This window comes from Dermacentor silvarum, chromosome 2 (assembly GCF_013339745.2).
Source record: "Dermacentor silvarum isolate Dsil-2018 chromosome 2, BIME_Dsil_1.4, whole genome shotgun sequence".
Classification (NCBI taxonomy): Eukaryota; Metazoa; Arthropoda; class Arachnida; order Ixodida; family Ixodidae; genus Dermacentor; species Dermacentor silvarum.
The window spans coordinates 221,854,482-221,868,495 of record NC_051155.1 but is presented as its reverse complement, the minus strand read 5'-3'; the positions used below and the strand labels follow the sequence as shown (position 1 = coordinate 221,868,495).

Sequence of the window (14,014 nt, the reverse complement as noted above, 5' to 3'; positions counted from 1 at the left end):
TTCTTTCTTTGTATTATGTTCGTGTACATTGTAAGCTGACGTATTTCCGTGACGGAAATACGTCAGTGAAGTCTTGGTGGACCCCGGCATAAAACACTTTCGTGTTAAAAAAACAGTGTTATAATTATATGCAGCGAAGAAGTGTTTAAGGGGCTGTACAGCGGCAAACAGACAAGGAATGGTCAGTAACATCTTGATAATAAAGCTAAGCTCATGTGATAATGTTTGAATAAACAATTAAGATTGGGATATTTTCGTATTCGGGGCTATACTGTTACAAATTCTGGCTCCAGTAGATATAAACTTTCGAAAACAAAGAAGCGATGACACCCGCAGGGTATAGACCGAGTGAAAAAAAAAGGCGCAGTAAAAATCGGAGGACACTTAATCTCCGCCTTTATGAGTAGAACGTGATAGCGTTGTCGGGCCCCGTTTGCATCGCATTTTTCTTTATGAGTAGGCTTCACTGCAACACAGAACGTGGAAAAGCCAGCTTACAAAGACCAAGCTTACACCGATCCCCTTAAAGTCGGCTTCACTTTTAAACAGAAATGCATTGCTGGGATGACGTTTTTCCAGGGGCAATATAAGTTGTATTTTTAATATGTGAAGGCCCTAGGACCTTTTATATTATTTTATGAATTGTTTGTTATTGCCCCGACGCGTGCGCGTGTCCAAAACGCATTAGGCAGGCTAAGTCCCAATTTGCCCTGCCGTAAAGTTACTTTATAGGCTCCCTTTAGGAGCCTATACTGTAACAACCTGCCGAGGATGCGAGCGCCATCTGGATAGGATTTTCGCAAGTAACATACCCGAGCGCACCGCTGTTGGTGTGGTAGAAATGCTGGAAGAGGGGTTTGTGTTTGAGTTTCCTCGTAACAAAATTATGTTTTCACGTACATTCAAATTACAGTCCGACGCCACCATGTCTGTAGGTTGTGGTTAGATCGTGCTTTACCATTTTTCTTAAGAATTTTACTCTGAGAAATTTTTAACACGAAAGTGTTTTATGCCGGGGTCCACCAAGACTTCACTGACGTATTTCCGTCACGGAAATACGTCAGCTTACAATGTACACGAACATAATACAAAGAAAGAAACCAGAAGAAAAAGTTCCACAAACATGCAAAATTTGGAAATCGAACCCACGACCTCTCGGTCCGCGACGATAGATCGCCGAGCGTTTAACCCATTGCGCCACAAACGCATTTGCAGTGAGCTACACAGACGCGCCTTATATATCTAACACTCCTCCGTGTACCCGCGCTCTTGCTCGGGGCGGTGCCGCCGCCTACGAGCAGAAAAGAGAAGTACTGCATTATGACACTAACGCGCACCGACAGTGAACGCTTCGGTGGTCTCAGCACTACGACGCCTCGATGCCAGCATTCGAAGGGACGCTGGCATCAAGAAGCACTACCAACGCCACCTAGGTGGCGTTCACCGTACTCAGCACAGCGGAGCGTGGCCTCCGCAATAAGCTCTGAAAATGTTTCTGAAGTTGATCGCGGAGGCTGCAATTACGACGCGCTGTACGCGCTGATTTGACTCGGTGACGATTCAGTTACGTGCTTTGTCTTGCGCGTTGTATTAGTGTGTCAGTTACGTGCTTCGTCTTTCGCGTTGTGCTAGCGTGTGCAGCGTAGTGCAGCTTCCATATGCACGACGGTTGCTCATGGTCATCGACGTTGGTAGTCGTGATGGAGGAGACGTGCCACCAGGCGTCAGCGTGGGTGCATCAACGCCTAAGGGCGCTTTAGCCACAAAACACCAATAGACATTATATATCAATGTGCAATAAACATTACACTACTTCTGTGAAGACACGTTTCACTTTCGTGTTCTATACCGATTCCTATATAAGAGGGATCAACCACATTTTTTTTTGTTCACTAACACGTTGCGCCACGCAGAGGGCGGCCTGCGCGGTCGGGTTGGTTCGGGATGATTTTCTCCTTCACGGACGCTGGCGCTTACGCCGATACCGACGCCGACGTCGGATTTTCTGCGACACGGGGCCCTTAACGCTATCGCGTTAAAATGAGTGAATTGAACTCATAAGCTCGAATTCTACTAAAATTGCAGCAGCTACGTTTTACGCAGTAGCGTATTCAGTCGCTGTTCAAGTTGCAGGTAGTCATTAGTGCAACATTCGTTTCCAGTTCTGTTGCGTTTTCAAGTTCTCTAAAGTTTCTCCCAACTTTGTCATTGTTTATTTGTTTACGATTTGTTTCACAACAAATCTAGCGTTACTAGTTGCCATGGCAACACCTTCTCCCCCGTCTTCCCACTCCACTCCCCGCAACCTACAAAAACCGGACCTTTGTTGCGATCAGATGTCGCAAACATATGCGCAAGTCAATGACCGCAATTAAACGGTTGACCTAACGAGAGAATGTCACTCAACATTGCAGCAAGATGCGAATGGTCTGAAGTTTTTACCAGTGGTCAATAAAGAGAGAGAGAGAGAAAGAGGAAGAGAGAGGTCATGAAATAGGCGACTAAAATAATGCCTTCGTTGCTTAGCCGGACAGAGAAAATAATAATAATAAAGCCAGTGGGCCGGCTTCTGCCACTCAATTTTTTGAAAGTTTTAAGAGCCCGATTCTGGCCCGGTTGCGTGGAGAAACATGAGGTAAGTGCTCTCTCTTTCTCTCTCTCAAAAAAAAGGGGGGGGGGACAAGTATTGCGCTGTCGTACTTCGATTGCGAGCGAAGGAAGAGACTCGTAATCTTCGCCTGCTGCATTGCGAAATGCCCGTTATAGCGCAATAAACCGAAAGGTGTTGCGTCAATAAACTAAGCCGCTTTGGTGGCCGCACCTTTCGCGATAAGCCTTCGGTGACGGCGCGCATCCGCGGAGAAGACGACACCACAAGGCAATATCAGACAGTGACACATGACAGCAGTAACAAAGCTGTACTACATGTGGGCGAAAAATCGCGCTGGCGAAATAAAGACTTCACTGCAGGGCTTAAAGAATTAAGTGTTTTCCGAGAGCAAATTCTGGGCCAGCAGTGAATAGTTGCGACGCAGTGACTGGGATTGGTGTTGCAACCTTTAATTCGTAGGCGAAGAGCGTGTTTTAGCTATCCCGCTGTTGGTAACGTCGAGGTGATTGACCGGTTGTTGGCACTGTGGGTAATTGATTTTGGGCAATAGTATTTCGTGAGATTTTTGCTGTGTTAAAGTGATTTCCCCGCGAATGAAAAGGCTGACCAACCGGCTTCTGGTGCTCACGGTGTCGATTCCTGCTGCTCGCTATCGTGGTAATCAAACGCTGCGTCAATATTTTGTATGTCCTTTGAAGGTCATTTGCCGGAGTGTGAGTTGTGCGCTGCTTTGCAGTACTGTTGTAGACAGTTTTTCATAAATATTTCTTCGAATCTTTATAGACATCCATACGTGTCCATGAGTGAGTCATAAGAAGTCTCCTCGCTCGTCCCTACAGTAAATAAACGAAACAACATGTTCAATAATGCCACGGCGCCCAGCGTGCAAGCCAAGGCCATCTCTATCTTATCTTCGTTGGTATTAAAGATATGAAGTTGGGGAGTTCACTGCGAAATCACGTAGGAAACGTCAGCATGCCACGCGAATTTTCACACTCAGTTATAACAAGCATCCACATGAAGTGAGAGAGCTTACTCTTTACTGAATCGGCGTTTTTATTTTTGGCATATCTCGTGAATGGCGTAATGTATAAACATAAACATATATTATGAGACTACATGTTGCATAGGATGTAAATAAATATGATCGTATGCGTCAGATTAAGTTGTGCAGCATCTAATTAGTCGCTTCAAGAAAGGTTCGTTTCACATATACTGAAACATGTGCGTGGTATTTTTTTTTCTTTTTTTCGTCTATCTTTCTCCTAATTTGCTCTAGTGCTCTTCATACCAATTGGGAAAACTTCTAATACACTCATGTTTCTAAACCCGCAAACAGTGATACGCGAAAAGGATCTGCCTGCTTACTGTCACATCACCATGGACACCCGAGCTAACTATAAAACGAAAATGTTTAAACATTTGTAAACGCCTCCCCCCAAAAAAAGTAATAAATAAAAAATAACATCTTGTCATGCAATGTAAGCAAAGCCAAATAAACAGTATTTTCAATTAGCACCGTGTTTTTTTTCTTCAGTCAGATAAGCCATTTCAAGGACTGCCATTTCAAGCAATTTCAAGCATAGTTCAATCTTGTAGATCACCAATGGCACATCAATTCAATAACCGATATCCACAAAATGTTGGGACGTCCGCCGTTCAGCAAAAAGTCACAGGCGTGCGCGGCTTAAGAGTAGCAATTTTGGCCCCACGCACAACAAGGTCTTCGCGGCAAAGCCTGTTCGCCTCGTTTTGACAAGAGCGATCTCAACTGTCCGCCCGGCGTCGACTGCGAGCTGCGGTTTGTAATTCTCTCTGCACAGCAGTCTGCTGAACCCGATGATGCTTAGTTGTAGCCGCGCACGTAGCTCTACGATTCGCTTCTTCAGCAGTGGTTCGTACCTTGCGAGTAGGCGCCATAACGTGTACCGAAGAGGTACCGAGAATACGTGGCGCACATTTCACATTCGGATCGCGTTTATTGCGCGCCTCGCCTGAATCGCATCTCGTCGTTTGCGTCTGTGCATGCGGCTTTTGCATGCGCCTTAACTAGATGGCGCTACCATACTGGCGGAGGCTCGGGTCGTCTGCGCCTGCGCGCCTCCCTAGGGCGCCTTTATAGGGCCTTTTTCTGACGCTGACAGCAAGCGCTTGCGTGGCTCAGTGGTAAAGTATCCGGCTCCCACGCAGCGGGCCTGGGCTCGATCCCGGCGGAGACCGGGTACTTTTTTTTCGCATTTCGGCCGATGGCGGTTACGTGGTGGTGGCGGCGGCAGAAAACAACACGAACCGAAACGGCTATTAGAATGAGCCCATAACAGCTTACGCTGTAAAAATCGGAGACCACTCAGCACTTTGAGTCCCAACATATTCACGCACCTAGAACGGTAGAAAACATCCACCTTCCAGAAGCACCGGGGTTTAAAGCTTATGGGAGCACCAACGGGTCAGTGGTCAAGATAAGCAAGAGACGTTTGAGTACTGTACAGGATCGTCACAGAAATAGGTAGTTTTACGAGATAAAGCCGAGATAGGTAGAGTGACAGATTGCGGTATGCTATCATTCAAACAGGCTAAGTGAAGATTTGTCGCCACCTCGTTTGAAATAATACGCCATTAACGACGACCACCACCGCAATCATCATCATCGTCATAATCATATTCTTCTTCTTTCCCGAGCAGGCCCGAAGTTTGGAGTGAATTGAAAAACTCTGAATTCTTGCAGCCTCATGTTAAGAGCGTACATGCGTTGCGCGCGTCTCCTGGGGGCATGTTGTGAGCGAGTTACTACCTGACACTTGTTTCTTTGTTTCTTCATACGTGCCACAGCTAAAAAAAAAAAAAAAAAAAAAAAAAAACAGTAATTCTTCGCCGCTACGTGCCGGTTCTGTTTTCAATGCTAATAGCGCTTGTGCTACGCAAACACGTCTGTCTTTGAATCCCCTCGTACCACTTGCGCTAACTAATTAGAATACTCCAGAAACATGCCAGCACATGGAAGTACTTAGCGTAAGCAATTAATAGAGATCAATAGCAAACATCTAGCCCCCTTCATCGGGCTAAATTAGTGCTGCGAGCACTGCATGGTCCTAACTCTTCGGTTTACGTGCCGTCCTCTGTCTGAGCCCCAAGTTCGAATGCAATCCAACCTGTCCAGTATGCTGTTGCTCGGCGGTGATCAAACGCCAGCGATTAACTGTGGCCACGTGTCAGTGCAGGTGAAGAATAGCAGAAAAATTTGGAAAGTCGGGAAGACTTCCTGCTTAGAATTCATTATAACTTCTTATGCAAATATGAACGTCGATTCGTTCGCTTTCAAGAGGAGAGAAACCCTGCAGCTTAGGTTATACGACTATCAGCAATTATTTTCAGAAACGTGATCAATGAAGCAGTCTGCCTTGACCGACTTTCAGGGAGGAAGGTACGGGATTATTAACGAGACCCTCGAAACGTCAATAATGGAACGAAGGAAAAGAAATAGAGAAAAAAATTAAAGTTTTCTCGTAAATCGTGTTTTGTTAATTTCCGTCTTACCTTGATTTTCTCAGGACGCGTTTTTATTGATTTGATTTTGTTTTTCCTTCACCCTGCCGATTTCTCGAGAAGTAATCAAGTGTCTTACCAGCGGGTCTTAATGAGTGCGCTACTTTAGAATTTACCTCGTCTGCTCAATTAATTACTCCCTTGCCACAGAATAATTGATTATCCGCCTTTGTGACGTCACTGCTGCTCTATTTTTATTCTCGAATTCACTCAAGGAAAGGCGTCACTTGGCCGCTGTGCTTACACAGCTCTGTCTAATTTTTCTCCTAGTGGGGTGGTCCCAGGCATTAACACAGAGTCGCAAAAATTGATTACTTCAGCGTTTTCAATTAGAAAACAAGGTTTATTTTTTTTTCTCAACTCAGAGATACGGCGTTGATTCTTTCTGCGGTTAGCTTAATCGTTGTTTAAGTACAAATTGAGAATAGCGACTTAGGAGGTTTAGGTCTGTCTTGCTTAAATGGAAGCAGTGTTGAGTAATTAGATACTAACCTCCGACTAATAAGGATCTGAATTTGCTAAGCCATTTACGCGCAACGGCTATTAATTATTGACGGGTGGTTTGAGAATCGTAATGCTGGTGTTCGCATTAAAGCCAAAACTGGGAGCAGGCCGTTATTAATTAAGTTAGCCACAGTCAATGCGGCCTGTGGCGCAATACCGTTGGGATGCTAATTTGGTGCGTCTCCAGAAAAAAAAAGAAAGAAATATCTGCAGAACAGCACAGAATACACAATGATAGTTTGAAGGTAAAGAATGCAACATATTGATACGAAACAGCCGCCACAGTTAAAGTCCCTAGATTTCCTGTTCTTTTTTAATTAACGACATCTGCTCCGTCGGCCGCCATTATCTTCCTAGATAGCGTGCGCCCGTCAACGGCCGTTGCTATCTACGCTGCTCGCAGCAGCGTGCAAGTGAATGCAGGCGAACAGCGTTAGGAAGAACATGGCTGCCGTAATTATCGCCGCCCAATGAGATTCGTCGGTGGCACTTCAAAGGTTGTCGCTACTTCGAGAAAGCAAGAAAATATCTAGGGACTTTCGCCACAGCGTGACTGCACTGAAGAGGAGGAAGACGACGTGTTCCCGATAGATATACGGTCGCTGTATTTACCAACGTTAGCCTGCGTGTAAATATACTGTACATAGGCTTGTGCATCAGCGACACGTAACATTATACTGCGTGTACATTGGCCGAAGCGCTATACTTTGATGTGCTGTCTATAAGTGTCGAGTTTTTCAAATCGACTGACGCTGCTACACATGCAACCATGCTGCACAAAAAGATGCTGTACCCTTCGTATCCTTCCCGTTACGTTCCAGCAGCAGTGGTATGTGTGCCACACGGTGATGGACTGTTTATCAAGTTCACGTAGACCGTAGGCACATCGCATCGAAATGGGGGGGAGAGAAAGCCCTAGAAACAGAGAAAGGCGGTGAACAATGATGCCGGTGAATTCCGTGAACCGAGGCTATACGTTCGGTTTTAGGAACACGTCGTCTCAGAAACACTCTAGCGGCCATAAAATGCGTTGAAGGTGGAAACATTAAATGGATAGCGACGAGAGCGTTTTAACCGACGCACTATATAGATATCCTAGCTAAAGGAATTTCAATGGGCATAGTCTATATATACTTCACAATAGTGCCATAAAGTGCAGATACGGAAACATCACATACGAGAGAGGTAATTTATTTTATAGGAACGGCTACTTTGCCCACTTTGGTGGGAGGTAGAAGGCATGTGTGTTAAGTATGTCACACTATCGTGGTCTCGCAAGGGAAGCTTCACAGGACGGAATTGTGTTCTTCTCAATCGTTTCTGTATAAATCCGACCTTGATATGTGACAACATTTGAAGGGCTTTCTTTCTTTCTTACTTTTTTTTTTTTACAGCGAAGCTGTATATGGCTAGCTTCCAGCGGATCGAAGTCCGTAGACCAAAAATCCCCAAGATAGTGCAATACCGGGCCGACCCGCGACGGAGGAAGAGGAGAAAAAAAATTGCGTAGCTTGCACTGAAGGCGCAATGCTAAAGAGACAGCGGAGCTGATGGGCACCTTGCTAGTCCTAGCTCTTCGGCTAGGCTAAGCACTACCAAGTCATTCCCAGCATTTTCCAGAATTTATTGTTTATTGATTGATTATCGATTAGCTATTGATTGGATATCGATGACTGACTAAGCTTAAGTAGTCCCAACCATGCTTGGCTAGACTTATCCAGGCTCAGCTTCGCTAGGTCACAGGGGTATGTGCCATTGCGCTTGGACCCTTTCTGCGCTACCGCCAGGATCGGCCCACAGTTTGCTGTCTACGACAGACAGATGGCGCTCGGCATAAACATCTCCGCTGTTAAAACATTTATTTGATGGACGAGGAGGCTGCGCATGAGTTTCAGCGTATGCTCCTCTCGCATACCCGAGGCGGAGGTGAAGCATGCTTCAAGCACTCCGGCAACTTGCAAAAATAAGTTTAATATCTTGGGTCCAAATACAACCCGTATCAGATATTAAGTTGATAAGAACTTTGATTCGTGTCGGCCATGTCTACGTTCGCGTCATACACGTGTACGCCATCTCGTGTATTCAAACCAGTGCCTACTAATCTGAGTGTATTCTGTCTCCTGACGTCATGCTCAACGTAGGCTCCTTTCCTCTGTTCTACTTTGACTGTGAAATGGGTAGGCCGCGTGCTGTACGGTCTGAAGAAGAACAGGCGTGCCTACCAAGAACGACGGCGTGAACAGAAAAGGGAATGGGCGCGTCGGCGTCGGAAGGAGACCACCGACAATGAGCGGGCCGCGGACGCCAAGCGTAAGCGTGCTGCCCGCCAGGACTGCGAGGATTAAAGAAATGCGAACCGTCCATGTGGCCCCAATCCCGCAAACTTGGAACGTTTCACCGGAGAAATGGTCAATCGCCACATGCACGGCTACGCTGACCATCCACCTTCACAGAGTGGAATGGCACTGAATTAATTTTTTTTCCAGATCTCTTCCGGTCTGTGATACTCCTATATAGGGTTTCTAATAATGGACCCCTCATCATCGGAGCAATTGCTCCAACGCGTGTTTGTTGTTGGGTGGGGGTGTTTACTGTTCACTACACAGCAGTAGATTGCACCATCATTTTGCTACCACGTATTCTGCGACGAAAGCGCGGAGAGACATCGCAAGCACAGCGCAATAGAGAAAGAAAATACTGCTCTACTCTTAAAGAGTTCGTTCCGTGAACGAACATTTAATCATGAATAAACATTTCAAAGCAGCGCATGTCTCTTCTTTTTCTTTTTTTTGTCTTTCCGCATGTCCACATTCACGCTTTGTCGTAATGTCGAGCGCGTTAAGAAGCAGCGTTTAACCAGAAGTCGGGTAAAAGACAGCCCTGTAACAAACACGAGCGCCAAGAAAACGGACCATTCGTGAGGGAGTATGCTTCCTTCTTTCGCGGAGCCGTGCGTACACAAGTGGGGGAGGAAGTCGACCGATTCCCGGCGCGTACGAAGCTCTCAGCGGGAGGACCAGAATAGAGAAAACGGCTTTCGGAATATAGGAAGTACAGGCAGGAAGAGGTGGTGGTGGTGCGTGCGTGCGTGCGTGAAGGAGGAGAACGCCTATCAGGAACTCGCAGGCAGGAAGAGGGCGGGAAAGGGAGACGACAAAACGATCTCGCGAGAGGTGGTCCTTTATTCGCTGCCCTCGCTGCTATAGACGGCGAGCTATCTCTTTCGTCAGCGGCCGAGCGGAACGCGTGGTACTAGACGACGGACAAATCAGCCCCCGGGAATCGACAGCAGACAAGCCGAGAACAGCTATAGCGCCGACGGGAGATCAAACGGATCGGCTTGTGCTATAGCATCGGAGACCGGTGCGGGATATCGACAATGGACCCGGTGGACGGAAGTTTGCATTTGGACGCTAAAACATCGAACACGAGTACACCTGCGTGGTTTGCGCTGCTGGTCCGGCCAACCGTGCCGCATCAGTGAAGCCAGACGACGTGATAGCAACCGCCCGTTTGCTCTTGTAGGCATCCATTAGCGAGCAAACTTTGAACGCTACGTCGATTATTGTGGACGCGATGAGACGTGCGTGAAATTTTGTATAGCCCATTATCGATAAAATAAAGGTCCGGGAATTCGTATAGCGCGAGATGTCGTTGAAGTCGACCAATCAATCGGTTTAAATTGATATTTCGTTATCAGCTGCTCCATTAGAGAGCGTCTCGAAAACAGGGCTCTGTTCGCCTCGAGCGGGCAATTAAAAAATAAAAATAAACAAGCAGGATAGGGCTAACGCAGGAACGTACCGTTTTGTTGATTGCTGGGAACCGAAAGGGAAAGGATAGTTCGAGTTGACTTTCTTCATGTTTATTTTAAATATACGAACCTTACAGGAAGCTGGTGGCATATGTGCTATCTCCCACTGGCATGGGGTTGGATAGATGGATACGTCCCTCCGTACATTACGATTTTACTTACTATGCGAGAGGGCTATCCACCGTATAACAGACAAATAGGGTCCCGTTGCAGTCTTTGACTTTGGGACCCTCGTCTGTATAGTATCGTTTACATAATCATTGTATTGAATAGATAATAAACTGAAACTGAAGCTGCAAGAAGCAACTATTTGAAAGCGACTTTATCTCGCAGAGCCGCCACGCATGTTTGTTTGTTTTTTTTTTTTTGCTTTTTTTTAATCCGTAATGTTTTTGCGCATATGCAGTCTGAATTTATGGAAAATTGGCCCCTAACGCCACTGAAAACGCTACGTTAGCAAATTTACTTATAACAAAACTAACAGTGGTACTACCTAAAGGAAGGGAAATTACCGCCTTTACCGAAATTACCGAAATTATCGACTTTTAGGCTTTGATAGCTCGAAAACAAAGCTTATTTATTACAGTGGAGCTGTGAGAACCTCGCTATAATGATCATTCCGTCGTCAGCAGCTTCGCCGAGCTGGGGGAGAGAGAGCTGAGGTAGAGTGAAAACAGAGTATAAGAAATGCATCGCGCAGCATAGTGGATGCGAGGTGGAGAGGGTGAGTGAGGAAGGTAGCAGTGGGACGCGTAGAGCTGCTGCCGCCGCCGACCGCGTTTTCCCGCGTTCGCGCCGAACGCGCCCGTTGTCCGTGACTGCAGCCGATGCCTCTGGCGGCATCCGTCGCTTCCGAAAGACTGAAGCGAGAGCTATATGGAAGCTGAAACCAAGCGTCGCAGAAGAGAACATCCCGCGTTTAGATTGAGGGAAGCCGACAGTTCGCGTAGGCGAGGAAATGAAGATCCGGAGGCTCGTGAACGTGGCCGGTTGAAGTCATCGCGATACTACGGAGAAAAATTATGCTTGGCTCTGCTATCGCAAACACCAGAGGCCAGTGGAGACGGGGGAAGCCCATCAAAAGTCAGTGTGTGGTTTGCCACTACTTTACTAGGCTTTCCATACTCAGCTGGTCTCTGGTGTTTGCGATGGCAGAGCCACACATTAATTAATTAACTAATTAATTAATTTACTCGTTTATTTATTCATTCGCAGTACCCTAAAGGTATAAATACATTACAGAAGGGAGGAGCATATACATAGCAAGAAAGAACGGAAAAAGTTGCAACGTCACAAATAACAACTCTCACGAAGACATCTGTTTGTAACAGAAATGAGAAACATGCCAGGTATGATGATACTAAATGAAGAAATTAACGAGCGATAACTACGGTCATGCCTGCGCTGTCCGGTTCGGGATGCTTTCGTAGGTTGTGTGCGCTGAAGGGCTATGCACATAATTTTCATTGTTTACTAGCATGGGCGCCTGTATCTCAATGAAACGGTGTGAACTTCAAAGTGGCACAGTGCAGCATTTTCATTCACTTTAAACTTTTCTTTCATTCTTATTAACTGAACATTCAGCGAAAGAGCAGCATTCGTTGAGAAACTACTCGCATATCAATGTCGATACGGTTTAAAGAAAACAAAACGCCCATCTGTTGCGGTTTTTGGAACTGCTACGATAGGTTTGGCCTTACGCACAGGCGTCGAGCGTGGGCAAGTTTGCAAAACGATAAGTTATGACGTTAGGGTCCGATCAAAGTGATACTAGAGGCGAACGTTAAGTGAAGATAGATTAGTAGGCTGTTGTTTCCTAACTACGTCCGCGCTTGTTGGGAGAAAGCATAAAAGGGAGAAATTTTTTAGAGACAAAATTATATGTGAAGGTCGAACTCCCCTTTCTGATTTAAATCCCACCCTAATCACTGCGCTGCGATTGTTGTTGTGACGTAATGATGTGGCTGTTTTTCTGGAATTTTGCTGGCTCTTTGTGCAGAAACTGTCTAGAAATTTCTGCCGGCTGACTTGCAGTCTATTTTTGAGCCTTTCTTTATAAGAAATCACCATTTATTACGCTATATCATAGGCAAAGTCATATGTAGGCTTCCGCTGCATGTGATGTCACAGTGACATTAGCTGCCTTGGGAAAAGGTACTTAGCCAGCCAGCCTTCCACGTCGCCCAGCTTTTACAGCGAAGATGTTATACGCCAGGTTCCAGGATGTCGCATCCGGCAACAGACGGTCGTAGATTAACAATTTCAGGCGTGTCGAGCCACCGACGTATGAAAACGTCGGGATGGCGGTGTTTTTAAATTCCGGGATCGTAAAAAACTTGCGCACCACACCACACTTTTCGCAGGACCTTATGTTTGCTTCTTCATTACGTGACGTAGCTCATCCTGGCGGCCACGTGAGCGCGTCAGCGCTTCTAGCGCACTACGATTGGCGTATCTGTCTTTAATAAAAAACGTCATAGTCTCTCCTATATCGTGTGTAGGTTCTTTGTCGGCGTTAGCGCACATCGCTCCGGAGCGTTGCGCCCCCTTGCGACGCCGGCTGAAAGTTGCATCGCTCCAAAGCGTAGCGCCACCTTCTGGCGCCCACTGAAATCACCGGGGTTTTCGTATAACCTGACGTAGCTTCTCCGCCGGCGGCCATGCGTGTGTCGCGCTAATGCGCGCGCCGCGATTAGGCAGTTGGACTCTAAATTAAAATAAAGCTTAGTGTCTCTTCTACAATCGCGTGTGGCACTTTGTATGTGAAGCCTGCGTTTAGCGCTATTGTACATCGCTCCGGAGCGTAGCGTCATCTTGCGGCGTCGGCTGAAACGTACTTACATGGACGGATGGATGGACGGACGGACGGACCGACGGACGGATGGATGGATGGGTGGATGGATGGATGGGTGGATGGATTAATGCATCCCCTTGAAACGGGGTGGTGGGTGGCGCCACCAAGCTCTTGTTATTATTTTGCCTAATGTCCTACCTAGACATCGATACAAAACGTAGCGCCTCCCTGTGGGGCCCACTGAAATCTCCGGGGTTTCGCGGATAAAAGGAAATGGGTGCGGCGGCGGTGGAAGGAGACCATCGACGATGAGCGGGCCGCGGACGCCAAGCATAAGCGTGCTGCCCGCCAGGACCGGGAGGCAGAAAGAAATGCGAACCGTCCACGTGGCCCCGATCGCGCAAACTTGGAACGTTTCACCGGAGCAACGGTCAATCGCCCCATGCACAGCTCCGCTGGTCATCCACCTTCACAGAGGGGAATGGCACTGAATGTTTTGGTTCGTGGAGGCAACGAGGCCATACAGAAGGTTACCTGAGCTTTGTTCAAAGCTCTGGTACGATTGTATCCTTTGCGACCTAATCTTAAGTCACGCTAAACGCTTTCGTGCGTGCGTGTGCGCATAAACTTTCTGCCAGTCTTCATTTACTTGCACAGGTGTTCATTGAATGACACGAAATGGTCAAAATTATGCGGTGCCCCCATTCCCGCTTGCTATGGAATATGTCATAGACAAGTGACCGTGATT

General features: G+C 46.8%; 1 pseudogene; it reads right to left on the bottom strand.

Annotated features, from left to right (window-relative positions):
• Positions 1-8,531: 8,531 nt before the first annotated feature.
• On the bottom strand, positions 8,532-8,699 carry LOC119443240 (U2 spliceosomal RNA; annotated as a pseudogene).
• Positions 8,700-14,014: the final 5,315 nt, after the last annotated feature.